The following is a 26,834-nucleotide window of genomic DNA, read 5'->3' as shown; positions in this document are numbered from 1 at the left end:
GCAGAGACACGCAAACTTCCAGGTGGAGAGAGAAGGGTGGTACATTGGGTTAGGGGCATGACGAGAATCCTCTCTTCCATTTTACTCTAGATGGACATTTACAGCATCCCCAGCCCAAAACACGTATTCCATCCTAAGGTGGAGCCCTTCACAGATAAGATCCAGATTCATTCCCCATGAACTTTCCCTGAGATATTGGGCCGGAGCTCCAGCATAAAGAGATGTGGATATCTGCATGCTTGTCAATGTGCACAACATTCTCCCTCATCCCCCAGCATGAGCTAAACCCAGAATCTGTCAGAAGACAAGGAAGCAGACAGAAAGTTGGGTGACTTGGCCTCATTTTGGAAAGAGTTACAAGAGTAGCTAGGATTCCCAGACAACAGGATTAATGACTAACTGTAGCTGCTGAGCACCCCTTTTTAGAGCTGAAACCAACCTAGAGCAAGTAAGGCTTTCGCCCAGGGCCTGACAATGAGAAGGGATACATGTTCCCATCTATGATTCCTGTCCCCCAACCTTAAACTTGTGTCACCCTCCTTCTCAAGGCCTTGTAGTTAGAGTGGCCCTCTCTCCATACCTTTTTGCCTCAAACTCCTCATGGGCAGAGAACCTGACTCTCTCCTAGGCGGGCCCCAACTGTATCCAGACTATCCTGTATTCCCTCATTCCTTCTCTCCCCTGACCCCGTTTGCCCCAAACATCTTCACTGGTTGGCAAAGCTCTGCCCAACAGAATCGAAGTCTGGCCTAGAAGCTGACGTGTCTCTGGGGCTCTGGGGGAGCAAGACCTGTGTCTCACAGGATCACCTGGGACCACCTCTACTTCCTTGCAAATAAGACAATGGTTACCAACTGCTTAGCACCACACCTAGCACACAGCAGGCATGTAAATGACTGATCCCTTCTCACCATCATTTCTATGTGGCAAATAGACCTGCTTTAAGGTTCTAAAGGGGATTAACCAAAACATTTGGCCTCTGACAGCCCAAAAGCTATTGGTGCCATTTGCAACATTTGAAAAACACTTCCTTTCCCTACACTAAGTGACCAGAGAGGCATAAATGCAAGGATACCCAAGAAGGCAGAGCAGCTCCTAGTTTCTTAGTTACTTGCTCTAGCTGAATGGAGAGAGTCCCAGTTCAATATATCATTGAGTCTTTTTTCATACTGTTCTACAAACCACCCAAATGGCCACGCCACTGAGCCAAAGGGGGAAATAAATAGAAATCATCAGGGGGAAGATGCCTGCCATTCACATGCTGGGAAGACATATCTCCACTGTGACCCATCTAAATGAGCTAATGCTTTGTAAACATGTTTCCTAAAGCTGGAACTTAATTCATATCTTTGCAAAGTCTTGAAGGGAACTTTGAGCATTCAGAGGATGTGTCTTTTCTAAATAACCAACTGGCAGTCAAACAAGTGACCCATGTCTTTAGATATAAGAAGGGCCTTAGACATCATCTAATCCAATCTTAGTTCACTTAACATATACAGAACTAAGATAGAGGGCAGTGAAGTGATTCGCTTCACATAATCAGGCTGAAGGCAGAACGTGGCTGGGAAACAAAATCGGGTTCCTTGGATAAGGGACTCTCTCCATCATGTCATCATGACTTCCCCTTGGCGTGAATCATTTCAAAGGGAAAAAGACAAGATGACTGAGTAATCCATCGCAGGAAGAGGTAGGATCAGAAAATGGATTCAAATGTCTAAGTCACATACATTTCACTGAAAGGTCAACTTTATCATGTGTATGCATACAATTTTAAAAGAACTCAGAAAAGCCACCAGAACATCGGATGGATTCCCCTGTGGTGACCTCATGGAAGGATATGGGTCAGTTTACATGCAGATGTCTACATATTTAGAGGGAATATTGGTATAAATGACATCACAGATCCATGGAGTGATTAGATTAGAACAATTTAGGGATGGGAAAGACAGATAAATAAATGGAAGCTAGCAGCTTAGAGAATCACAGACTCTCAGAGCTCCAACAAGCCATCTAGCCTTTACCTTTAGGAAAGGGAAATCCTGTAACGTGCTGTTGTCTCCAGACGCTGCCGATCGCTCTCTGGGAGGAGATCTGCTGTGTCAACTCAAATCTCTTGGACAGATTCTTCTTCCTGTAGAGAGCCGTTGTCTCCAGACAGTTGCCATTAACTCTGGTCCAGAGAAGTGATTTTTCTTTCTGCAGAGAGCTGCCTTCTTTATCCTCCCAGAGAATGGGCATGGGATAATGCAAGGGTTTCTGGGAAGAATTACTTCAACCAATGAACTTGCTCCTCCCAAGCATGCAAGCTCTTCCCCAGGAATTCACAAGTCAAACTCCCAGGAAAGGCCTGAACTAAAAAATTGTCAAGTACCGACTTAGCACTTAGTAAGAACCTAACATCTCATTATCTCATTAGCACTTAGTAAGAACCTAACAATCTCCCCAAACCAACCTCACACAATTACAGAGCTAAAGTTGGAAGAGAGGTTAGCTTATCCAGCTCCCTCAATTTTACAAGAGCAAACGAAGATGCCGGGGAATTAAGTGACTACTCGACACAGTAATCTTATTTCTGACACTGAACCATGTAATGGTACCAAGGCCTCTGGTGGCAAGAACTTTCTTTTCTGGGTCAATAGTAAATGTGCCTGCTAAGTAGCAAGGGCTCTAGCACCCCAAGAAGCACTTGCCAGGCCCTATTTTCACAGGGCTACTTATTGGATTTAGACTGGAAACATGAGTCCTAGTTCTGGGATGGGAGAAGGGTCCTACCACTCATAAGGCTCCTGAGCATATCCATTGTCATTGGCAGCTGGTCACTGGTCAGTAGTGATGATACTGATGATGTCTGGCTACTTCTTCCCAAAGACTGCTCATCATAGTCATGAAGACAGGTTCTGAACTGAAAGCTGGTGCAGGAGGGGTTCTTCTCAAGGACTCTGGTTCAGGGTGCTGGGCTATTTCCCCCAGAGTGTGAAATGAGATTATGGTCAAGGAGGTTATTCTGATTGGTTCTAGTCTCTCTTGGGAAGCATATGTCATCAACAATAAGCCTTTCAATGTCTGCTCTGTGCCAGGCAGTGGGCACAGTGCTATACACACACACACACACACACACACACACACACAAAGACCATCTAGTATTCCATCCCATCTGGCTGCTTCTTTAAGTTTCCTTTACGGCAGGAGGAAAGGGATGCTTTTACATGCATAAGAAGTCTTCCAACAGAAGTTGGTTCAAGCAGAATGCTTGTTGGACATGTTTTTGGAGGAGCCACAGGACTGTAGCTATAGAGCAAGGTAGGTCTTCAGAGGAGATCTAATCCATTCCCTTCACTTAGTAAATGAATACACTGAGTATCCCCGTGGAATTTAAATGACTTGCCCAAAGTCACACAGGTAGTGAGGATCAGTGGTGAGATTTCAATTCAGTTCCTCTGATTCTTAAACTAGAGCTCTTTGTCCTGGAAAAACTCAAGAAGGACAAATGTAAAGCCAGTATCATCATTTTGGTGCAAATTGGCCTACTTGACTTCAGAGATCCCTTTCGGTTTTGAGAATCTGTTCCTTCCACATGATTTTTAATAGATTTTAATCATGTCTTTTGACTGAACATTGCCTAGATGTCTTTCTGCCTCCTTATCATCCTCTCAGAGAAGCATCCTCATTAAGAAAAGAAAAGAAAAAAAATCAACCACACCCCTTGATACACTGACCTCACATCACCTCCCCCTAAAATATCTGTGATATACAGCATGTCACAGTCATGGATTCCCCCCCACACACACACACACCTCTTCCTGCAGGTGATTTTTGGCAACTTTTTCAACAGACAACAGTGGGCTCTATGTGGACTACTGCTCTCAGAGTACCTTTCTACTGCTCGTGACAAAGGAAAATTGACTTTTGGAGGAAAATGAAAAACAAAAAAGAGTTTCATTTGGGGAATTGGAACAGCTGAGAGCACGGGATTGAAATTACCTCAGAAAACATCCATCTAAATCCTTCAGTGCTTAACAAACTGTCCCAAATCACAGCAGATGAGAAAACAAGAGCTAAGGGTGACTCACACATACACGTGCAACTCCGATTTCCGTGGCCAGCCCTTTCCATTGAACCCCTTGAGTCTCCCCTGCTCCCCCTGCAGACAGCATGGACAGACAAAGCAGAGGACAGCCAGGCCTCACACCTATGGAACAGAACAGACTGGTCTGTCTGACAGGAAGTGAGAAACTCAGCCTTCCATCCATCCCTCACTATTTCCTAGCCCCCCTTCCTCACTCCTTGTAACTCTCTCCCTGTCACTTCTCTTCTCTTTCTGCTTAATGTATGTATAGTCCTTGCCCCAATCTGAAATACCCAGGGAGGATCTGGATACAAGCTCGCAGAGTCCAGATCCAACACTCTCTCCACTATGTCACGTCCATTTGGCTTATACATTTCTGAATTAGAGCTACTTGAGTGCAAAACGTGGCCTCTGTTCCTCGAAATCCCGGCTAGCTTAACTTCCATTTGACCTACAAAAGAACAATGCAAAGAGCACATGTTTTGAAATTAGAAGACCTGGCTTCAAATGCCATTCTGTCACTTGCTACCAAGTCGCTTCACCTCTCTTGCCCTCAGCTTCTACAACTATAAAAGCAGGGAGAGTGTCGCACTTGATTACTCTGAAGTTTCCTTCCAACTGTAAATCTACGTTTCAATGAAATCCCCAAATAGACATGGGAACAACTTGCCATGTGTATTTCTCCAGTGCACAGAGAAAATGTGTGTGTGTGCTGTTCCTCCTAAGTCATCCTACTTTCAGTCCCATTATCTCGGAAATGTGAATCCTCCAAATCTGACTAGGACAGCAGAAAGTCTTCCTCGGGACAATGTCTTGGCCATACACACTGCCCAGAAATGCCCTGCAGAACTGAGTGCCCATTCAGAGCTTTGGTTTGCCATCCCGATATGTCTCTGGAGAAACTTGTCCCTAATGTAAATAATGCCTTCCACCGTCATCATCCAAGCTGCTCAGGAACAAGGCACTCAGAAAAAACTTCTCCTGTCATCATGCCACATTAAGGCCAGAATCCCACAGGACACAAAACCCCCATGTCTCACTTTGGGCATCCAAAACGCCTCAGCCCAGCCCCTCGCGAGGAGATAAAATGCCTTCTCTCTATGCTTATTTTGTAGCTATGCCTCTGGGAAAGCACAAAACCCGCCAGCTCCCTCCTCACTTGGCCTGCTTATCCCTTTTGCTTCCCTACCCAGAGGGATTTTGCATGCTTTCTGCCTCCCAAATAGACACAGCATGATAGGCTTAGAGCTAGATGAGACCTTTGAGGACATCTCGTGTGACACCATTCCCTTTACAGGTGTGGAAACTAAGGTCAAGGAAGGGAGGAGGAATGAACCCAAGGTCATGCAGATGGGGATTGAGTTGGCATTTGAACATTGAGCTTCCGATTTCAAATCCACTGCACCCAGATGCTTCCCTTTTAATAAAAATTGCATCAAACAACATGTTCTTAATTTTATAGTATATCAAGTATCATTACTACATCTTCCCCAAACAACTTAGTTCTAGGGGCAGATGTTTCAGAAACACTCCTCTCACCCTCTGGACACTGGGATTTGAAGAAGAAGGCACCTTTAAAGGAACCTGGGAGACTCAGCAGGCAATCAGCAAAGTTCAAATCCGGAGGTTGAGCTGGGAGGACAACAGTTAAGTAAGGGCTGGGAAGAGCCAGAGGTGAGTTGGGAGCAGTTAAGCTCAGCCTCTTACCTGGTCTCTCCTGCCTCCAATTTACCTTCTATACCACTGCCAGAAATTGAAACCGTGTGCTACAAAGGCAGGGATGCTACATTTGAAGCCACAGCAACTGAGCTCAGAACCTTGATGTGTCAATTGAAGTGGGACCTTGGACAAGTCATTTCTAAAGGTCAGATCACTAACCTGGAAATGAAGAAGTTCAAATAATTAGTTGCTTTGGTCACTCCCAGTTCCAAATTCATGATCTTCCGGTCTGCCTAATGTTCAACCGTGACCATGTCTTGCCCCTGACCCAAAGTCTCCAGGGACCACCCTTTCCTTAATGGCTTAAATTCCAGCTTTTTGGTCTGCCATTCACCCTCATTCACAATATGACCAAAAGAGAGTCTCAAAGTTTGATTCATCCATACGTATGCTCCAGCCAAACTGGGCCATCAACTCTTGGCTCAACATGCTCTCAACGGTTTGCTTTGTAACAAATAGTCTGTCCCATCTTCTCCAACCATCTTGAGGAATGACAAAAAGCCCTCATGCTCTTGAGCAGCCTTCCATGTCCCTCCATCCTGAGCTTCTAGGAATTTCTCCAAATCTTCAGACATAACATTACCCCCCTCCCTCTCTTACTCCATAGCTCCTGTATGACTCCGTTTGTGAATTGACCCTGCTACTGGACTGGAAGCTTCCTATGGTAAAGCATGATATTCTGTTACGATGCACAGTCCCCATGGCTCCCGGTACAGGAACTTGCAACCATAATCCCAACTCTTGTTGAGGAATGGCAACAGACGCATGTAGGAACTGGTAGGAAGCACTCCATTAGTTTCATTCCCCCTCTCCCCCTTTAGGGATCTTAATGACTGTCTAGGACATGGGATTTTGTCTGTTTCCAAGAATGCTTCTTATATGGAAAAAAACCTTCCCCAGGAAGCAAGTATAATTGAAATCTGAAAAAAAGGAACAATTAGCAGTAAGACCATGATTAACTCCTTTATACACCCCTTCTTGGTGTAGCCCAGCACTGTTCCCAGAAGGATCAGCTTCTATTGAGGATGAAACACACAAACCAGGAGCCTACCTGGGTCCTCAAGAGCGGATCCATTTTCAGGGCTCTACTATTTTAAATTGGGAGGGGCCATTGTTGCAGCAAGATTAAAGCTCCATGGAGAGGACTAGAGAGCAGTGGATCTGTTACCGTTGCCCAGCAGCCTTAGTTGCCTCAGGTAGCTCTTTCTGCTATCATCCTTCCCATCCTCCCTTTTACCCAAGCTGAATTTATGCTGTTAGACACAGGGCAGGTTCCCTACTCCTTCTTAGAAGGAGAAAAAAATTGAATGGACCAGATGCTCACTGGGCACAATCTTACACCCAGTTGGAGGGGGGAAGGCGTCTATGTAAACAAAAGCTAGAGGAATGGAAGGAAATGTTTTCAAACTCACACAACATATGGAGAATTGTGGGGAGTTTTCTTTTTGCCATCACAGATGCTGCCCAAACTTGTTTTTTTGAGCTAGTATACCATTTTCTTTTAGGTTTCCTAAATAAAACTTACCTGCCTCCTTTCTGATGAATCACTCCAGATTGCCTTCAGCATCTCTCCTTTCCACCTCTAAATTTCACAGAAACCTCATTGGCCATCTAGTCTCTCCTTCACCTGACCAACAATTTTCTCTCCTAGCCAACAAGTGGTCACTCAGCCTCTGCGGGAAGAGTGCAAGCAAAGGGTAATCAAACCCCTCCTGAGACAGCACATTCCACTATGGGATGGCACTTAGTTTTAGGAAGTGTTCGTTTGCTACGTAACAAAATGGACCTCTTTCATTTCTGTCCATTTCTCACCTGTCTATAGGCAAATGCCCCAAGTTTAGAAAACAATCAAGAATAAGGCAAGGGAGAAAATTGGACCTCAAAAGTATCACTGAGACTTGGAAACATACAGCTAAGGATGGATAAGAATTAGGAAATGTGAAATCCCAGGAGGCATATGAAATGCTCAAGACAAATGGAGACAGATTCAACAAGGAGGAAAGATGAGATGGTCTGCAACTAATATAAAGGCATAAGGAACTCATCACCCATGTGGGGTTTGGGGGGAAAAAGACAGAAGACAAGCAAGGTCAAATGTAAAAATAAAATAAGGGTGTGGCAAGATTTTATTAAAAAGTGCCAGAAATGCTAAAGCTCAAAATGAACTGAGATTGGTGGGGGAAACCCGGAACAGCAAAATGACTCTTTTTTAAAGCTTCATTAGGAAAAAAAGGAAACTAAAAGAGGCAAGAGGATCTCAACGTGGGTGGATGAGAACATTTTGTAACAGTGGAAACAGAATTGCTTTATTCTTATTTTCTGTTTTCTTTGTCAATGAAAATGGTCTTTACATTAGAAATAGTGAAACAAAAGTGAAAGACAGGGGGAAGATACTCAAGCTAAGTAAAGAAATAGTGAGAGAACACTTAATAATTGCCTTAGATGAATTAGTCACCTGGCCCAGGTGAGGGCCATCCAAAAGAATTGGCAGATGGAATTGTGGAGCCCCTGTTGGGACTATCTAAAAAATGATGGAAAATAGGAGGAGTATCACAAGATGGGAGAAGGGAAAACATCCCAATAAAAAAAAAAGAGACAGGGACAGGCAAAAAGTTTACAAAACTCTAGTCCAGTGAGTTTGGTTGTGCTACAAGGGAGATTTTGAGAAAATTATTCAAGAGATGACTGGCAGACACCCAGAAAAAGTAGTGGCAAACATCCATCAGGGCTTCATCAACAAGTCTCACCATTCTAATTTTATTTGCTTTTTTGAAAAGCTTACTAAATTATTGGATGAAGAGAATGTTATGCATATAATTTGACCTCAATTTTTTTAGAGAAGATGGAGAAAAGAAGGTTAGATGATAAAAGAAATAAATGGGGGCAGCTAGGAGGCGCAGTGGATAGAGCACCAGCCCTGAATTCAGGAGGACCCGAGTTCAAATCTGGTCTCAGACACTTAACACTTCCTAGCTGTGTGACCCTGGGCAAGTCACTTAACCCCAGCCTCAGGGGGAAAAAAAAAGAAAAGAAAAGAAAGAAAGAAATGGATGTCAAGGCAATTGGGTTACTGAATTCAGAGTTTTGTCTTTCAATATTCAAAGTCAATGTGAAAGGATACCTCCAATGGAGTAGACAACAGATCTGTGGTCGGCCCTAGGCCATCTAACATTTTCATCAGTGAGCTGGCCATGGAAGAGCAGGGATATGCCCCAATTTGGACTTGACAAAAGGCTGAGAAGGATAGATAATACAGAGTACAGAGTCAGGATCCAAAATAAGGCACTAAGAGGCCGGAACATGGAACTGAATGCAATACGATCAACTTCAATAATGAAAAATGTAAAATCTTGTATTTTAAGAGAAAAAAAATCAACTTCACAAAATGTAATATGGGTGATGCGGAAAGGGATTCGAGGGATGAGCAAAATGCAGTATGAGTCATGAGTGTGATGCTTCTGCCAATAATACTAATGGGATCTTGAACTGCATTAAGAAGGGTGTGGCTTCCAGGAATGGAGAGGTGAGAGTCCTGTCATGCTCTGCCCCTGTCACACCTCATCTAGAGAAGTAGTTCTGGCTACTATAGTTTAAGGACATTGCTAAGAGGGAGAGTGCCTAAAGGAACACCACCAATACAGCAAAGGATGTTCAATAAGCTGGGAATTGGTGAAAATGACTAGACACATTTACCCAGAGTCAAGAAGACTAAGTTGGGAAATGAGTGTGATTTTCCAATTTTTTAAAGGAGCAACAATCACGTGGAAAAGGGTATGCATTTGTTTTCTTCGGCCCCAGAAGGCAGAAGCAGAAGTAATGGGTACAAATATTCAAGTGGCCAGTTAGAGCAGGCTATCACAAAACCAACAACAACAATAACAACACCAATCAGAGCTGTCAAAAAGTACTACGGTCTTTGCAGATAGTTGGCAAGTTCTTCCTTTGAAGTCTTCAAGCAGGGGCTGAATGAACAATAATAGGGTAACTTATGGCATATGTATCTTTGGGGGTACAGGTTGACCTAGACAGCTGCATAGGACTTTTACAATCACTATTCTACAACTCTGTGATCCAGTTCTTATCTCTGGGGACAAGCAGAAGTCAAATCCTTCTTAAGCATTCCCAGCCTTTCAATACCTGAAGACAGCTATCACATCCTCCAAAAATATTGCCTTTCCTAGGCTAAACATGCCCAAGTCCTTCATAGGGTAATGGGATGGCATAGATTCCAGGCCCCACAGTGGGCCGATCACTCTCCTATGGACACATCACAGCTCATCAATCTTATTCTTAAAACGTAAGGATGCTACATTCAGAAGTGACTACAATGGTCCAGATGCAGGGCTATGATGCTGAAGGAGGACTCGATCTCTTCTCACCCCAGAGGACAGAAAAGTCCTAGTGTTCTCCAGTCTGGTCAGACTCCACCTGGAGCATAATGCATCCTTTTAATGTACCCTAGGAATCGGTTAGTCTTTCAGCTGTCAGATCAGCTTGTAAATCACTGAGCCCCCATGATCCTCTCCATGAAAAAGCTCATCTTGCCATATCTACTCAGTATTGATAGTTGGGATGATGATTTTTTTGAAAACAAGTATTAGACTTTACATTTATCCTTGTTATATTTGTAACTATTAAACACGATTTTATCATTGTAGAATGTCAAAGGGGCCTTGGCCCCTTTTTCCTTTCTTCTCACTCCCCTTCTTCTGTCCTCCCAGAAATTAGAATTCCCTTCTGTCTCTTCAAATACCATTCCTTCCATTCTTTCAAAACAACCCTCATTCTTTCCATGAAGCTAGAGATTAGACAGGTATTTCTTCATCCCTTCACCTCTCCCAGGAAGAAGGCAGACCCACATTTAATGTAAAGCTGTTACTTGATGCTGGCAGAAATACAGAAATTGTATCAACTATCCAAATTATTACAAAGGTTTTAATACCTCTTCTGTCTCCTGAAAGTGGAGCCTCAGCACCCCCTGCAAGTCACCCTACCAAGACACCAAGGCTTGGTCCCACCTTGATCAGCTGTCATCACTTAGCTACCTCTGATCAACCATTATCCCATTCCTACAAAACCCTAACATAAACTGAAGACAGCCCCAGGAGCATTCTGTGGAAGTCTTTTGTAATTTCCTATGCCCTTTCCTCACTATAGTCCCTTCTGAAGTTAAGTCCATTACCTGAGCCCTAAGTTCCATTCCCTTCAACATTTTCCAGAGCCACATTATATCAGCTATTGTTAAAGAAACCAAATGAGAGTTACATCAGTTATAATCAAAGTTCGAAACCCTAAAACTCAAATACTCCTCTGCTCTCCAAAAACACTCACCAAATGCTATTCCTTTAACCTCAAAAATATCTCATTGCCCTATCCTAGCCCACGGCTTTCTCATCTCCCTCCTGCCTGGGTACCTTGCCAATTCATCCTGCAGTTGGATTCATCGTTCTGAAATGCTGCTTTCATCACGCCATTCATTCCTCCAATCTTCCGGAAGTCCCTCAAACCTTAAGGCTAAAGTTAAAACTGCAACCTCAACCAATCGAGGTTCTACACCACTAGCAGGCCTTTTATCCTCATCTCTTAGGACTCTTCTTTCATATCCCCTAGTCCAAACCTGACCAATCCCTGTTGATCCTTCATCACTAAACTCCTTGGTGACTTTACCCATGTCACTTATTGAGTCAAATCTGCCCTTCCTCTGTGATCTGGCCCTCCCTCATGTTTTCAAGTTTTTGTGTCTATGTCTCATTTGGCAAAGACAATGCATGTCTCCTCACATTACGGGGATCAGCGTCAGGGGGTATCTTCTCCTAGATAGTAAACTCCTTTCAGACAAGGCTCTTGTCTTGTTCTGTAAATTGATCCTAACAGATCAATCCTAATTGATCCTAACAGAAATGCTTTTGGAATCAGTCAGCAATCCACTTGGAGTTCTTAAGACATAAAAGTCAAACCATGAAGAACAAAGAAGGGGGCACAGAAGGAAATAGGGCTTCCCTTCTCCCCAGGAAGTGCATTGAGATTTCAACTTTCTGGATGTCATGTAGGCAAGGAATAAATTAGGTGAAAGCCCCCACAATTACATCAAAATAGACTTGATAAAATACTAGATAGAATAGCAATAATGGGCATGTATAATTCTGGTTCAGCTGAGTGTGTCAATTTGATGCAAATACTAGGAAAACTTCTTAGCCATTCTAGGTAAAAGGATTTTGTATTCTATTAAAGGCTACAAAATCAGTTCTAACCATTTCTCACTCTCTCCTAATCTCTTCTGTGATCCTTCCCTTGAGGATGCAGTTTCTGAACTGAATTACATCTAAAAAGCAAAGTAAAGAAAAAAGAGAGTGAACTCAAAGGCTTCACAAAGTTTCTAAATCAACAAAGACACTTATTCACCAGCAGGGGGGAAAATGCCCAGATCCCATTTCCGACCTTCCGGACAGTTTATTGCTTGTGTCACTTACATCCACTTCAGAGAGGGGAGAGTGGGGCTTAGTTGATGAAGATCATAACTAAGAAGGCATCTGAACATATTTCAGCAGGCTGTGTGCTGGAATCAACAGCCAGAGAATTTTGATCTGGGGATTTACTGCTGAAGTGAATCAATTCTCCCTCCAATGATATGATTTTTAGACCTGTCTTAGCTAGAGGAAAAAAAAGCAGCTTTTCTTTTGGAGGAATAAAGGCTTGCACACGTGCTTTTCCTTTTTTCTCAGTCTTTAAATATATTTCCATCTTGACCATGACATTTTTGATATTTATGACATCATACCCTTTTAATTCCAAGATTTTTGGGGGTCTTTGCTGTGAAGAGCATGAAGACAGCCCAATGTGGAAACTACCTCCTCTTCTATAGACTGGGAACTTTTCTGAAATTTCTAGTCATGGGAAGCTGCTTGGGGCGAGGGGATGGGGAACGAGGAGCTAAGTGACTATTCCAAGATCACAGAGCTAGTAAGTATCAGGGGCAGAAGCACAGCATCATACATTGAGGATTCCCAAGGACCTCAGAGGTTACCTACTCTCACACTCTAATTTCATGGGGGAAAAAACAAACAAACAAACAAACAAACAAAAAAAAACGATACACATAAAAGTAAAGGGATTTTTTGCCCAAGGTCACCAAAAAAGTGCCAGATGTGGCAGGTCCTCTAGCTCCAAGGCCGGACTCTTTCCTACCCTGGGGAGTGCCGCTCTGGCTCCCGATCCACTCTGCCAGACTGACTCTCAGCTCCCAAGTAATACAAAGAAAAAGCCAGGGAATGTATATATGTGCGTGTGCGCCCAGGACTCAGTGAATATTTGATGTCTGCTAAATGAGGAAAAACGTCAAGGGATTCTTTCCAGCGAAAACAAAAATTGTCTGGGCGGTGATGGCTTTCCCATAGCATACACACATATATACGTGTGTGCATGCATTGGACAGTCTCAACAACTTATTTCTGTAGGGGGACGGCGTTCTTCTTGGCAAGGGAGGCTGAGAGACCAGTTTATTCAGGTGCAGATCTTGGTTTCTTAACCTAACCAGACTGGCCAGGCAAGCAAATTCCCGGCCGTGTGCTGGATGAATTAGTTTGCTTGTATTCAGAGGGCTGGAGGTGGGTGGGAAGAGGAAGGGGCTTCAATCCTTCAGCTGTCATAGAGCCGATATCAAGACCGGGCTCTTGGGGGAGTGAAGACAGAAAGGTATCATCATCGCCTGAGATTTTCAAGCCCAATCTTCCTGTCCGGAGCACAGCTCAATGAGCTGCTTTCACTCACCCAGAGGGTTCAGAGGAACAAAGCAAGGAAATTGGGGTGCGAAGGGTTAGGAAACAAAATGGGAATTTAACTGCCCAAGGGCCAGAACTGAGCACAGAGGAGGAATTGGCAGGGGACAAAAGTAGCAATAAGAACAACTTGTCTCAGAGCCTCCCTATTTTACCGTTTCAATCTAGGGGCTGCACCATACACTGTCACATTCTCTCCTGTCATTTCCCCTCCCCAGTTGAGATGTTCTGCTCTGACACAATCTTCACGTGTGATTGGAAAGCCATTGGTCCACAGTTTTACTGTTGAGACAAGTCACACTTTTCTGAGCTCAGAGGCAGGAGCCTCAGGTGCCATCACTTCATGACTAGAAGAAATTGGACACCTGCTTATAATCAGAAGAGGGTCCAGAACAGGGCACACAATACAAAGGGAAACACCTATGTACTCAAGGTTCTCCTTCTTGAGTTAGGGTGCCAGTTGGGGAATGAGGGGAGGGAAGTGAAGGACTAAGGGACTACCATGGACAATTGTAACACACCCGAAGTCCATTAAGATAGCAACCCAAGTAGCAGGTGAGATTCATGGGGAAAGAAGCCTAGGCACTGAGGGGAGCAATCCAGTTTGTTCAGGTTACATGTTCATGCCACCAGAAGCTTAGCTGGCCCCAAATGTTATGAAGAGGGAGTGCTATACTTGGCTAACTTGACTGATCTGCAATTCCAGCAATGGTGAAATCTACAGGATCCCTCTGGACTGAGATCTTTTCATGCTATGACACCCTTATCCACAGGTTTTTCCCCGTGATCTTCATCCAGAGAGCCCCCTCCATGCCCACAGATCTTGTTAACCACTATGGTGCGCTGGAATCCAATGATTTGGGCTCAGATTTGGCTATATGCCCTTGGACCATTCACTTAACTTCTCTATATACCCCAATTTCCTTATTTCTAAAGAAAATTTATAAAATGAGGAGACTGGACTAGATGACCCTTGAGGCCTCTTTCCCCTCTAGTTCTAGCATCCAATGTCCTTCCATTGGTACTAATGTTTGTACTGCCCCTTACTTGAGAGAAAGAGAAAGAGAGGAAGAAAAAGAAAGAAAGAGAGGAAGAATGAGAGAGAGAGAAGAGAGAGAAAGAATGGAGGAAAGGAGGAAAGGAGAAGAGGAGGAAATCGAGATGAATTTTATGGATGCCTGCCTGAGACTGATGCTTTGTTTCTAGTGTATGCCACTGTAGCAACAATTAATTAGATTATCACATTTACATTGGGTCAGCAATAATTAATTGTATGATACACTAAGGGGGAAAAAGTCTTTCTCTCTGATCTTATCTTAGGAACAATAATAACCTCCCTTCACCTGACTCCTTCTCACAAAGTGTCCTTGGAATAACTAATGTTCACACAAGTAGGAGCTACTTCTCTTGACGGTCAGCAGCTCTGCACACAGAATGGTCGTCATGGAGCAAAGACCAGGGCCTAAAGTTCCAGGCGCCTTGGGTGGTCGTTTAGTAACAGAGCACTCCATGGATGGACAGACATGTGGACTCAGATGGGGAATAATTACACTCAAGCAAGAAAATGTTAAGTTAACCTTGAGTTAGGATCACAGTCACACACACACACACACAGTTAGAAGAGCCCTCAATGGCCATCTCATTCACCATCTACCAAGACATTCCAATTTCATCATCCAAGAAAAACTGATCATCTGTGGCCCTTCAGGGAAGCCCAGCATTCCCATTTCCCACTGAGACCTGGTTTTGTTACCAAGCTGTTCCCCTTCATGACTGCCAGTTCAGTGCTAAATTTACTACACTATCTTCCTCCTTAGTAAGTCAGGCTGACAAAACTTTGTGTCCCACTTCTAACATATAGTAAGTGTGCAATCCAGGATCATTCACTGCCTGCAATCACTAAGACCACAAACATAAGGCATTGTGTTCTTGGGAGAGCAAGTGTGGAAACACTGATTTCATTTGGCCCCTTATTCCATTTTTTTGATACCCTTCAGCTTACTTTTAAATGAAAAAAGTCCCTCTGCTTTAACCAAAGGCATTCTATTGCTCCTCACCATTCTTGTAGTACTGCCCAATATATTAACATAAACAGTGGCTGAACCTGCATCAAATAGGACGGAAAGCACTGGCGGTCTTGCCCCACCATGGTTTGTCTAGACATCTCTCTGAGGCAGCGTCCTTGGAGCACGGCCAGATCCTATTTTTATAGAGTATCCAAGTTACTGCAACAGCCCACACTTTCCACATTGGCGGCCAACCAGTGACCTTCCTCAGATTAAAAAAAAAAAGATGGAAACTGAAATGTAGGCTGCAGCAGAATAAGCACTGGTCTGGAAACTAGTAGAGTACCATTCTACTTGTGCCCTTGCCACTGACTAGCTGTGACATCCTGGACAATGCATTCATCTGTTCTGTATTCCCATCTTATATTTACACACAAAAAACAGGAGACCAAGAAACCTACTAAAATTTCCTTCTTGGATATGCCCTTCTCTTTCACCTATGAAACAAGTGGTTTAGGTTTCTTTTCTTCCCAAAATTGCAGAATTTTCCCCCAGTGGACATTTATGTATTCACAACTTTCTTCATTCCTTTTGGAGTAAAATGTCAGTCTCCATCAAGTCCATTCTAATGTCTCATCGTGGTGTGGAACTAAGCCCAGGTTCTGAAAAGTTAGGACTGGACAGCACCAACTCGGGCAGTCTCTAGCATATTGGAAAAGATTTGAGTGTGATCTGGACATGAATTGGGCAGGGCAAGTAAAGGGTGGATGATTGATATTTTGGCCATGTCGACTCATTTAACAAAGCTACCTACAAAGTGGCTCTAACTCCTGTGTCGCCTCTTGCTGTGATGTTGACAGCAGCACAGTGGCAAAAAAGGAGGATAAAGAAAGTAATAAGAAACATGCACCTTTTAGACTGGCTGTTAATTTTGCCTTTGCTATTGCTTCTGTAATAGTGAACTCCCTGACCAATACTCCCTGACCACATATTAGAGAGAGAGAGAGGGAGAGAGAGAGAGAGAGAGAGAGAGAGAGAGAGAGAGAGGGAGAGAGAGAGAGAGACTAGAGAGAGAGAGAGGGAGAGAGAGAGAGAGAGAGAGAGAGAGAGAGAGAGAGAGAGAGAGAGAGAGAGGGGGGGGGGGAGAGAGAGAGAGAGAGAGAGAGAGAGAGAGAGAGAGAGAGAGAGAGAGAGAGAGAGAGAGAGAGAGAGAGAGGAGAGAGAGAGAGAGAGAGAGAGAGAAATATATACTTTGAGACTTTACTGCAAACTGGGAATAAGTCCCTCAACTTCCCCAGAAAAACCAAAGCCTAGCTATCATGAATACTAATATTTTCTTAGTTGATACTGCATGTTTTTGAGTTCAGGCAAAATACGGGTGCCAAAGGATCATTCACAGGCAATGGAGAGGTGGGTCGTGGTATATTGCAAGGCATATTAACAATAAGAATTCATGTAGCAGCAATCCTCAGAGAGATGGCCAACCTGACAAAGACGTGGCCTGTAACCAAAATATAGGCCAAATTGAACACTTCACTGATAGCCACATGATATTGAGAGACCGAGAAGAAAGAAGGCCTAGAACAAAGTGGGTAAGGTCCCAATGAAGCAGTTAGGGGTAGGCACTAAGGAGAATGTTCAGGATGATGAGGTGGAAAACACTTGCAATGGGGAGTCTCTACATGGAGATCACAGATTCATCTGACAATCAGTCTGTCGGTGGACATTTTTAAATGTAATGCTTTGTTTTATTTTCTGAGAATACTCAGAGCCCCAAATCATCATACCAAAATCTTGTTACCAGATAAGGAATTCTTAACATTTTGGATGTCATGAGTGTTCCCTCTTTGGCAGTGAAAACTATGTAAACCTTCTCTAAATGCATAAAATAAAACACAGACAATCACAAAGGAAACTTAAGTTTCCTTTAATCAAATAAATAAAATAAAGATGTCCTTTTTTCCTATTTCCAAGTTAACACACCCCTGATAGCTTTGCATTTTCCCTGGATCCCCATTTAAAAAATCCCTGTCTTAACATGAGCAAATTTTAATGCATAGTTTATATGATGTCAGGTCTCAACCAACTTTGTGGGAAGTAGGAAAACTGTACATGCACCTATAATGGAGACCTGGGGGGTGAAGCGATCAGTAAATCAAATCTGCCAAATCATGTGGCTGGGCTCCATTCTGCCATGGTGGTTTAACCTCAACCATTGAGAGAAATGATTCTCTAAATCCTCCTTCTATTGGCTATTCTCAGCACCAGGAAAAACTGAAACAACTCTGTCATACCTAGTTTCATAAAAACTCCACTACAACCCAACTACCAAAGAAACTAACTCATTTAAGACCCTTTTCACTGTCATTGAGAACCTTTCAAAAGAGAATTTTTCAAGCACCCACTGGTGACTTAATGTTATGACTCAAAAGTCATCATCGAAATAAAAAGACCCCATTGCAAGATACAAAGGAAGAGTTCTCCATATTCAATAGGGATAGAAAACTAAAATAATTAATTCTCCATTTCCAAAAATCTTCAGCTAATTTTTTCAACTCTAAGATCAATGTAAAACTATTTTTAACTTGAATACTTTTATTTAAAGCTCACTCTACACTAAAAACTTCACACAAATAAAATAAACAAATATTCCTAGATTTCAGAAGAGAAGGGTTTCCCCACTTATACCCTAAAAGGATTCCCTTAGGAATAACAATTTGATTTACTGTCTTCTAATTTCCAATTCAAGTACATGTATGAAACTAGATAAGTATTCCTACAAAATTGGTTATTTCCTATACTTTATCAGCATTTGACCTTGAATTTGTGATACGTTTATAGTCATTTAATTGGTTTTCTCAAAAAGAGATATTTGAATGTAATTCCTGGTGTCTACACTTGTGGAAAACAGAAAATAATACCATTTGGCAAAATGAAGCAGGCCAGCTATGATACTTGAGACTACTGTAACTCAATGAACCTAAGAAGAAATTCATCATCTTTTCTCTTTAACCGACTTTGCCCTCTTAATTCCAAGGCCCCAATCTTTGCCATAACGCCATCAAATTGCTGTCCATTGTTGACTTAACGATGCTTCTTTAATAAAGCCTCAAACATTTTCCTTCTTTTCCACTGCCTTGTTCTTTCTCCAGATCCTCATCTCCTGCTTAATCTGCTCCATCTTCCTTCAAACTGGCCCCCTGCCTCCTGAAGACCTTTTCTTTTTTTCCTTAAATTTTATTTTAAACCTCAATACAACAAAAGAAAAAACTGTCATGTGCACAGAGAATTAAAAATATAAAGCAATAAAGTGCTATTTCAAGACTGTCTATATAATAAATACTATACATTGTTTTCAAAGAAATCTATCTTTTCTTTGCTTCCTTGTAGGTTTTCTTTTGTCCTCTGCCTTGAACTTTTTTATTTTCCTCCCATTTCTCTTCCAAGAAGACTACAATTCAGGACAGATATTTACACAAATATACATACACACACACACACACACACACGTGTGTGTGTATATATATGCGCAGACATACACATACCAATAATCATATACATATTCATTCATATGCATATTATTTCCAGTTGTTTTATATTTCTCTGAAGATGGATAGTATCTTCATTCATAAGGCCATGACTTTCCATTTTTTTCCTCAATCCATCAGCTCAACATTTGCTACATCACAGCATTATCACAACCTTTTACCATCCAGTTATTTAAAACATTAGTTATTAATATAGCTGACATATAATGTATTTTCCCTATTTTTCCTTTCTGATTAACTCTATTTTAGCTTTAACTTTTTTTCTGAAATCATAATTAAAACCCCTCATGTTTGCATCATTCTACTCCTGATCTATTTTATGTCCATAGGTTACTCATTTTTATAACATTTTCTGAAAGCAACATATTGTTGAATTCAAATTTTTAATCTACTATCTGTTTCTATTTTATGGGTAAATTCATCCAATTCACATTCGAGGTGATAATTAATTGTTGTTGAGCCCCCTTCTTGAATCCTCCCCATACATTACTGCCAGATTGGTAGCCTTTTCAAAGACATTTATCAGGTAGACTACCATGGTAGATGACATTCAGTAGACTTAGAGTTGAAACAATCTACATTCAAAACTCTCCTGAGAAACTGTCTTAGTAACCCTAGACAAGCCACAGTTGCCTATCTGCAAAATGGGCATAATTCCTGCCACATTCATTTCACAAGGTGATCTTGAGGCTCAGGTGACATCATGTAGGTAAAATGCTTTGTAAAATTCAAAACACTACATGCCACTCCTGCTTATTTTCAAAAATTCTCAGTGAAAATGATCTTAAAGGGAAAACTGAAGTCCCTATCTTCAAATTTAGGCTCTGATATATACTCCCTAAGGGACCTTGGACAGGTCAGTTTGCTTTTGTTTTAGGTTTTTCCACTGTAAATTTCAAGGGTAGGACCAAATAAGCTTTAAGCTTCCTTCCAGTTTGAGAGTGCTCCTATGAGCAACTTAAGGGATGAAATCCAAAGTCCCTTTACCTGACAGTCAAAGCCCTCTGCAATTTTATCTCTAAATAATCCCCTTATATTTCTTTCACACACTATCTAATTATCCACGGGTACATCTGAGCCAGACAGACTGGATAGGAAGGTCTCTACATTGACACCTACCTATCTGAAATGCTGGCCAACTACTCAGTCTGCGGATCATCCTACCCCATCGTCTCCAGAACATCTTCCCTGAGGATCTCAAGAGTGCCATGATCTCCCCTTCCCAAGATTTGTCTATAACTCTCACAGGGAGCACTCATCTACTGTGGGATATAAATACCCTTGTAATAGATTCAATTGTTTCTCTTGCCCACTGGTTTGGTTCATTTATCTTGCATGGCTTGTCTACCCAGTTAAAGTGTAAGTACCTTAAGAGTGGAGTACAGAATCTATACTGAAGAGGTAGCATGATAACTTGAAATCACCAAGACATGGGTCTTCTTTCCTCCCACTTTCAAAACTTACTAGTTGTCTCCTTCTCATCCTCTACTTCTTCTTCCCTAAAGTAAGGATAATAATAGGGCCTGCTTCTCAAGGAACTTGCAAAGACCAAAGAAGATGCTACATGTAAGGCATTGTGCAAACCCCAAAGCATTGCAGAATGTGAGTTACTCTTCCTTACTAAGATATTTTGTCTATACCCCACAGTACCTAGTACTGTACTTGATATTCGTTCAATGAATAAGCAAGAAAGACAAATCATCTCTCTCCCTCAGTTTCCTCGCCCATAAAAGTGGGATGTTAATGGTACTTTTCAGAGAGTTGCTGACTCAAAGGAGATGGATATAAAGCATTTTACATAATGAAAAGGACTAAATTAATGCCGTTAATGGTATCTTCCCTTTCAAATATTCTTAGCCTATTAAAGGAAGCAAAGAGGGTCAGAACAGAGCAGAGATGGAGAAATGTAAGATTTTTAGAGCTAGCATCTGCCTAAGGTTGTTTTATATTGTCCTGTTCTCAGGGAGGGTGTTTGCTGAGTTGCTGGAAGCTTGGAGCTCATCATTCATTTCTCATTCTATATAAACCATTATCCTTAGCCAACTTTGGTATATTTATAGAGGTTGGAACTTTACTTTCCCTGTCTCTGGACAGATGATAATATGTGTGTGTGTGTGTGTGTGTGCGCACGCGCGCGTGTGTGTGTGCATGCATGCACACACACATACACAATGAGATTGGAATATTTCTCATAGAGATGCAATTTTACTCTGAGTTAACTTTCTGCCAGGCAAATACAGTTCATCTGATCCTGAGAAATGGAAGGATTATGGAAATAAGAATTGCCAGGATTCAATAATTCCTTCTGTCTCTCCCTGTCAGGGAAAAAGAGAACAGCAATCTAATTTTCACTGAAATATTTGGACTCTGTGCCTGAATGTACCTGTCATCTCCAGCCCTTGAAGAACATACCAATACATACACAGACAACTCGTGAGCCGAACTCTGGTCTCACGTGATTGGCACTTGTCATCTGCCCCCAGGCCGGCCTGCCTGCTTTTTCCAGTGGATATGCAGCTAGGTAAGAAATGGAAGTCTTTTTAAAATATTCATTATTTTTATTTTCTCCATAAAATAAAAGACTGTGGAACTGGAAAGGATCAGAGCTATTATCCAATTCAATCTTCTCATGTGACAGATAAGACTGAAGCCCCAACAGGGAAAGGACTTGTGCGTCACATAGCTAGTTACTGGCAAAAGGGTTCCCAGAATGCAGATCTCCTGACTCTCAGTCTAACTCTTTTTCTGACCAATGCTAAAATATCTTTTCTATACTTCAGAAACTTTTGAGACTTTTTGAAAAGGGCTTGAGCCTGTAGATCTGGGACTGCAGGTCCTATGACACAGACTGAGGAAGAAGTTAGGGAGCTAGATAGTAAGGAAGAGCTGTAATCATGACCTAGCTACAAATGAACTTGCTTTCTACACTGGCATTGCCCTTAATTGCTATATAATTCTACTTGGCAGAGAGATCAGGTCTTGCTGGGTGAACTGCTTTTTAATCTTTCCTAGTCTTTCTGTTGTAGCAATTAATTTCTACGGGCCAAATATCTATAGGAAGACGATCATCTAAGTTGATATCTTATCATTTATCCATTTCCCATTTTTTGTCATTGATCATATAAATGAAAATATCAGACGGGAATCCCTTTTCACTACATGCTACAGTATCTTCTCATTCTTCTTTCTTCTAATTTATATTGCTGTTGGTTGCTGTTTTATAAGGCTTTCCACCCCCAACTGAATTAAAAATGAATCTTAGATTGGTGTAGGCATTTCTTCTCGAATACAATCAATAGCCCTTTTCCTAACATCACTATTTTTCTGACTTCAGGTTGGTCAGGCACTTGCTAATTGTGTAAGAGAAAATATTCATGCCATAAAGAAAAAATAAACTTTTGTACCATCTTAAAGCCTTTGGACTCTTTCATTTCTTGTTCCTGAGCTGCATTTCCAAGGTATTCTTCACCATATCTTGTTTCAGCCATTACAATCAAGGTACTGATTATCAAAGCCTCCCTACAGGCTTGGATGATCTGTGACCCTGTAGTCATCATTCCCTCCAAGGAGACAAATCTCAACCCATCCTTGTCTAGCCAGCCTCAGTAGATTAGGTCTAGAAGGTCTCTGTAAGCATCTAACCACCATTCCACTTCCTACAGTTCACTGAGGGTCTTCCTTTAGTCCTCTAATCACATTAATGTCAACATCCATGCTGTTCAGTGATTGGCTTTTGTTACTGATACTTGACTGGAATCCACTTCCTTCCAGTTTATGATTCTGTAACAGCAGTCTATTCCACATCTCTAATAAAATACTTTATTTAATTCTAAATATCCTGTGATATTCCATGACTTGTAGCCATGGAGAATTGTCAGTTATTCTGTTTCAAACTGGGTGCTAGTGATAACATGGGGGGAAGAAAGGGGGGATTGCTTGTACATTGGCAGCGGCTCCCCAGTGGGATAGCAGACTGAGAAAGGCCAGGGGTTGGAAGGACTATTCCTTCCAGTGTGTGCTGGAATGTCTCCACTTGGGTCTCAGGAATGAGGGTGAGCGAGGCGGTGTAGGTGGCTTGATCCCTCTGCCCCATGCTGGCCCCTCTCTCTCACCCTCGGAATATCTTTCTGCTTCAGCCTGGCTGGTTTGCTAGACCCAAGCACATCAGCTGGTTGGCAGATAACAAGGAGGGCTGATAGGTGGCTCCACATGGGTCGCTTCCCTAGATGATGGATATGAGTATCCAGGTCAAGAACAAGCCTTTTGATATAGGGGGCACGTTTTATATAGGATTTGAAGGTTTGCAAAGTATATTCTTTACAACTTTATAAGGTGAGTTGATATGAATTAGACTAAAACATAAATAGATTTTCTCCTAGATATTTTTTAAAAAGGACACAATGCTCAGCACAAGGCTGACCCCTAGTAGGAACACAATATGTTTCCACTATGAGGAACTCAAGAAAGCCCCCGAAGATATAGAATCTTTAGACTCCAGGAAGGGCCTAGACTGCTACTAAATACTCATTTAGTACTCTCAACAATCAAAGTCAGAAAGTGAACTCTCACTAAGTGAACAAATATCTTTACCACAATGCCACCCAAGTAGTCACTCAGACTTGCTCAACAGCCTCCAATGAGGGGAAAGGTTCACCTCTTTATCAACCCAATCAAGTCCATCCCTCAAAATGCAGTTGTACAAAGCACCAAGAAGTCAGTTGAAGAGACAAGGGACAATTTATGCTTTAAAAAACGCAAAAGGGAGATCCAGGAAGGTGAATGGACAGTCTTTGCCAGGCACAGTTGGGAAACAAAAGCAGAACATTTTTCAGGAATAGCTCTGTTAACAAGGCTGGTTTGGAATATACAACCCAGCAAGTTCAGCCAGCAAACACAAGTAAAGGTATCTGAGAATGACCAAAACTTAGCTCAATAAAGGCTTCTGATTATCTCCTTTCAGCAAAGAGGCTTACTCTGCATCCAGGGCACCTGCCTGATAGGGCAACTCATCCAAAACAGACGTAGAAACCTCAGAGGTACTTTCATACCCCCAATCATCCCATGGTGCTTTTGGAAAGCTCTAACCATCAGCAAGTTTTTCTGATACCAAAGCTACATCTCTCTCCTTGCTACAAAGTTCCAGACACTGCTCTCACTTATGACATCTAGGGCCAAAGAGACCAAGTGTGGTCTCTAACGTGGATAGGTTCTCTTCTTTGTCTTTTTTGTTCAGGCTATACCACACTCTGCCTCCTTTTTTGCGATGGATGTCTTTCATAGTGTCAAGGCTGCTATCCTCTGGGCACTCCTCATAGAAATATCTGGACATATAGAAATTAATGAGCAATTTGTTGCTGTTATTGTTCTTTAGCTATGGGATGTAATGGACACACAGTGCCCTGGTTTTGGAGAAGGAAGGGCCTTATTTCAAATCATGCCTCAAACAAGTGCTCACTTGTGACCCTGCACATGTGACAAACTCACCTGGCCTGAGTTTTCTCATCTGTAAAATGGGGATAAAACACCTATAACTCATACAGTCATTTTGATTATCAAATGAAATATAAACAGAGCATTTTGGAAACCTTAAAGCCTGACAGAAAAGATAGAAAATTGCTACCAGTGCCTAAATCTTATAAAAGAGAACCTTTAAATATGGAATCAGTTCACACGTGGCATTGTTATAGTCTGCCTCTGTTCACATGGGATGTTTTGTGTGCCATGTCTATACCTCCAACACCTAACAAGTCACTTGTCACTCAAAAAAATTTTAACTAAGGAAACGAGGATAATTCAACCAAACGATTTGTGGTTTTGCATTGGGCTTGAGAAAACCAACAATAAAAGTAATGGAATCAAATGGCTACCGTCACTTCTACTTTGGAATCCTTGCTTCCCACACTCAGAAACAGCAGCTTATTTAACTACATCCCAGAAAAAAAGAAAACAAAGTCTAAAATGTGCCAAAGCATTTACTTCCAAGGCAAGGGTTAAACCATGGCTTCGGGGCCTATCTTCTGAGAGGGAAGCACTACCCATCCATTCAAGGCCTCATGAGATTGTCAGCATGAGTATTCCATCTCCTAATGAAATAGGAATCCCTCTAACTTAAAAGATGGGCTTCAAGGCTTTTTGTGACTGCTAAATATGATTTCACTAAAAAAGAAAACTTCCTTGAAACTCTTGCTATAAGTTCTATCTACACACAGGGAATGAAGTGGAAAACGAAGGCAATTATCCATATAACTGAAACTCAACTAATCCCTCACAGCTGAAATATGATATCTGGGGCAAATTGGGTCTAGTGTAGTTTTTATGCTCTCCATAAGTGACTTACTTCTTCAGCTCACTTAGAATGTTGAAGTGATACCTTAGAAAAGACGCCTCTTTTATTGCTCTTCCTCTCTCTTCACTGTTGACAAGTCAATGATGAAAGTAGGAGGCATGCGCCCACTGATTTGGAACTGCTTCTTCCAATTCAGCTTTTGAATCAGATGAAGGAAAGACAGAAAAATCCAGGATGTGAGTCGAGGTATGCTGAGCTCCCTTAGAAGTCAAGGAATGCAATCTTTCCACACTGGCTAAGTGATACTATTAACAGTACACCAGGTGATTTATTGTACATCATCTTGAATAATGTAAACTTTCGTAAAGGAAAGACTGAGATATTTTTTAGTAAACTAAGAACTGTCAAGATATCTCATCTATTTTTCTGCTCCAGGTAGGAGTCTTTTGAGTGGATATATCCACTTCTATTTCTGAGTCCCAAATGATCGCCAAAATGGATACAAGAAATTAGGAATTATGGAAAATGAGAAGCCTTGCAAAAGGGTGTGTGTGTGTGTGTGTGTGTGTGTATTTGGTTTGCATCTGGAATACTTCCAATAAGAAAACCCCCTCCTCTCCCTGTACAGATTAGTATGTGAGTCTGAAACCAACAGTCTTACATAGTTACTTGGGTAAATGACAGACTAAGTTACTAGCCCAGGGTCACAAGTCCCGTCTGATTCGGAGAGATGCCTAGACTTAGAATTCTGTGACTCCAGGTCTACCCTCATCTACTCTGTTGCACCTTATCTATTGTTTCCCTTACCTTCATCTTCTCCCCAATGGAGCTCCCTCAGCTTTGCCAGGTGAGTTTTTGTCTTGTCTTTCCTGGGTCCAATCCTTCCTGCCGAGCCTCTCCCCAAACATCCCATCCACCTTCTCTTGAGCTCTCCATTATGAGTTGTGTTCTTCCACTGAAAGGTAAAATTGCAAAAGACAAAGATCATCTCGTTTGCCTGCATCTGCATTCCCACCACTCACTACAGTGCTTGGCACACAGCACTTGAATGATTATGTTCAGAAATGTTCCTTGCTTTGCTCATCATTGAGCTTAATGTAGCTTAAATTGCACTTAAAGTGAAAGATTAACAGAAGGGGCAATTCGGAAGCTCCAAGCGCTCTAGGAGATACAAGCCACAGACACCTTTCCATTTAATTACCCCAGAGTTTTGACATGATGGAAATATTGTAGGGGTCCAGGGAGACTATTTGGCTAAAATGTTTAACAAACTTGAAAGTTCCATAAAGAGTAGTTAGCAAGGCAGTGTGGCAGCGTAGCTAGTGCGGTGGGTTCTTCAGGAAGAACTTGACTTCAAGCTAGTCTATGATATTCTTGAACCATGTGACCCTGAGCAAGAACCTGAACTGCCATGGGAAACAAATTCAGACTTTC

General features: G+C 42.0%; 1 long non-coding RNA gene across 1 annotated transcript in view; it reads right to left on the bottom strand.

Moving 5' to 3' along the window:
• The window catches only part of LOC141548396 (uncharacterized), a 107,480-nt gene extending 81,131 nt beyond the window's left edge, over positions 1 to 26,349 (bottom strand). Inside the window, exon 1 of the long non-coding RNA XR_012483930.1 lies at positions 26,208 to 26,349. This is a non-coding gene — a long non-coding RNA (uncharacterized LOC141548396). The remainder of the gene's footprint in view (positions 1 to 26,207) is intronic.
• Positions 26,350 to 26,834: the final 485 nt, after the last annotated feature.

Source organism: Sminthopsis crassicaudata, chromosome X (genome assembly GCF_048593235.1).
Source record: "Sminthopsis crassicaudata isolate SCR6 chromosome X, ASM4859323v1, whole genome shotgun sequence".
NCBI classification, from domain to species: Eukaryota; Metazoa; Chordata; class Mammalia; order Dasyuromorphia; family Dasyuridae; genus Sminthopsis; species Sminthopsis crassicaudata.
Note: the sequence above shows the minus strand (reverse complement) of the source record. Positions and strands in the feature narration are given on the sequence as shown.